Source organism: Octopus bimaculoides, chromosome 3, assembly GCF_001194135.2.
Source record: "Octopus bimaculoides isolate UCB-OBI-ISO-001 chromosome 3, ASM119413v2, whole genome shotgun sequence".
Lineage (NCBI taxonomy): Eukaryota > Metazoa > Mollusca > Cephalopoda > Octopoda > Octopodidae > Octopus > Octopus bimaculoides.
The window spans coordinates 153,778,068-153,781,163 of record NC_068983.1 but is presented as its reverse complement, the minus strand read 5'-3'; the positions used below and the strand labels follow the sequence as shown (position 1 = coordinate 153,781,163).

General features: G+C 32.7%; 1 long non-coding RNA gene across 3 annotated transcripts in view; it reads left to right on the top strand.

The window, feature by feature from the left end:
- The first annotated feature begins 991 nt into the window (after positions 1-991).
- LOC128247356 (uncharacterized) overlaps positions 992-3,096 on the top strand; it is a 193,412-nt gene continuing 191,307 nt past the window's right edge. For all 3 annotated transcript variants that reach the window (XR_008263754.1, XR_008263753.1, XR_008263752.1), the window contains exon 1: positions 992-1,154. This is a non-coding gene — a long non-coding RNA (uncharacterized LOC128247356). The remainder of the gene's footprint in view (positions 1,155-3,096) is intronic.

The following is a 3,096-nucleotide window of genomic DNA, read 5'->3' as shown; positions in this document are numbered from 1 at the left end:
AAAATAATGGAAACACCTCAAAATTTCATACGAATTCTTTTTTAGCAGTAATTCCAGCTTGAACTCCGTGAGCTATGGACTCGTAGAAAGTTTGAATTGTTTCCAAAGGAATTTTTGTCCATTCTTAAGCTAAAACGGTCTCCAGTTCTTGTAGTGATGATAGTGGAAGATATCGACTCCTTACTTGTTTTACTAAACTTTGCTATAAATGTTTGATAATATTGAGTTCTAAGGACTGTGGTGGCCAGGTAAAATGTTCACCTTCACTAGAATGTTCCTCGTGCCATTCAGTAACAACTTTAGCTGTGTGAATTGGTGCATTATCATCCTGAAAGATTACGTTTACCCTCCATAAAAGTTCCGCAAGAATGGGATGAATTTGATGAGATAAAATGCTTAAATAGTCTTGACTATTAATTCCGCTATGAAGGGAAACCATTGGGCCAGCGGCTTTTCAAGACATAGCCCCCCCCTCCAGATCATCACAGATCTTCCTTCATGTTTAACAGTTGGAAGAAGGCACTCGGGGTCAAATGCTTCTTTTGGCTGTCTCCACACGTATACTCGGCCGGTGGTCGGAAATAAGGTAAAGGATTACTCATCCGAGAAAATAACGTCCTTCCACTGCTCTAGGGATCAATTCTGTATTTTTTTTTACTCCACTCTAAACGGTTTACAACGTTTATTTTTGAAAGTAGTGGTTTTCTAATTTTAGCCCTCCCATGAAATCCGACTTTGTGCAGCTCGCGGCGAACAGTTTTTGTGGAAACTGGTTTCTCGAGGTGGTCTTTAAGCTCTGCAATAATTTTGGGAGCTGTACTTTTCCGATCCTTTCTAACAATTCACTTAAGAGTCCAATGGTCCCTATCTGAAAGTTTTAGCAAAACATATTAAGCAGCACTAATAATAAATCAATAAAACATAAAAATAAACAAGCTTTTGACGGTTTTATAGATATTTCAAAATTATGATACTAGCTGTTTCTATTATCTTGTCCAACACCTGTGCACGAATATATGTAACAAAATATGTTACAAACGTGCGGTATGAAATGCAGTAATTTGACCGTGGACTGTGTTGTGGTTGTTGTGGGTGGAAGGTTACAGACAAAGAGATTTGGTTTTAATGCAACTGAAAAGGATAAATTGTTGAAGGTATGTTAGACAGGCAATACTGATGCTATTGTTCAATTTCGAGTGTGTGATCTGCCGGATGCTAATGTTATCTTTTTTGAAAAGTACTTTATTTAATATACGGTATTGTACGTGTAAAAAATAGTCAGGGTAGGCTTGGGATGAAGATGAGTCAAAATGACCATCTCGAATGCGTATCTGTATGTTTTTTTTTCTCCACCATCTGCTATCTTATACTTGATGAAAGAGTTGATATGCTGGAGTTTGAAAGGACAATATACTCTATTAGATTGAAGTAGCCTTCGCTTGTGTTGCTTTCGTTAATGAAATACTCTGTTAATTATGGATTTATAAGCATAGATTATCGGGCGAACTATTTTGTGATGTTTATGCAAGTGCTTATGAGGTAGAATGCTGAATTGGTTGAAATAAAATTGTTTCCTGATTGTTATTATTGTGCAAAAGAAAAGTATGTTTCTGAAACTAACTTTAACGTTGCATCTATTGAATATTCTAAATATCTTTGCTTGAAGCAAATGTCTTTCTGGCGGTGAAAACTAGCGATCATATATATTTCGGTCATTAAACCTGGAAGGAAGCTTGAAACATTATTTCAGGTTTGAATATTTAATGGGAATCTTGTGTTGGGAAAACAGATTGCTGTAGATTATATAATGTACTTTAGCTGCTTAAAATCAGTGTAGCAGCGTGGCAATAATACTATCGGATGTAAAGATAAGCTTGAGCATATCAATGTCAAATTATGTTGAATTTTTTTTTTATCTTAGAATATGTAAGTCTGTAACCTATCTTAATGTATATTATCTTCTCGTTCTATTTTAAATGCAGGACCTTGGTTATGTTGGTGTATCACTAAATTAACCGTACGCTGCATAAACGTATTTAGTTGCATATTATCACAATTAGTGAGCAGTTAATTAACAATGAGGCATCGTAAAACAAGCTTAGATTATTGGTATATACTACTAATGATTTCATCAAGGATTAATTTTACTTATTTTAGCGATATATATTCTACCGGTGGGACAAGGTAGAATATTTTTATTGTTGAGAACCTTGCAATGCTAGACCTTAAATAATTAAGTCTTTACCCAGTTCAGTTGGTAAGTTATTGGGCTCTTATATATTCAGGTGTATATTTGCTTACTACATTCAATGTGTGTGCTGTTGGAAATATTTCTGTGTCTTTTTATTTTATTTCTCCTTTCTGTGAACCGTTTACTAGACGTTATTCACGTGAGATTTCATACCAAATTTTTATTAAGTTGTATACGATATCATGCTTTCCAATCAAGTGATTTGTAAGTTTTTTGATGAATGGTATTGTGAAAACTGTTTGAAGTGTCTTTCTCAAAGAACAGTGCTTTTCACCATTTCTGGCATAGAGAATTTATGTCCGTTAGATGTACCATGTTTGTCCCGTCTCTTCTTCTTTTACTTTTGGTTTCGCAATGTATGATAGTATGATATTTAAGGAATATCTATACATCAGAATTATAAATTTAGCTGTATGTATCATCTTAACGACTGTAGTTGCGTAGGTGCGTATCGCTAAGAACTGATAGCTGCATAAGTATATCAATAGATGTATTAGAATATATAAAGCTACGTATGCGTAGAGAAATTTATATACATTTGTGTACACTTACTGATACACACACACACACACACACATATATATATATATATGTACATTTAAATATATATATATTTATTTATTTATGTATATATCTATCTCTATTTATTTATCTATCTATATATATATACATATATAGACGTATATATACATATATATGTTTATATATAGACGTATATATACATATATATATGTATATATTTGTATATATATATATATATGATATTTATATCTAGAAAGTGATATTAACATACATCTACATATACATTCATACATACATACATTATATATATATATATATATATA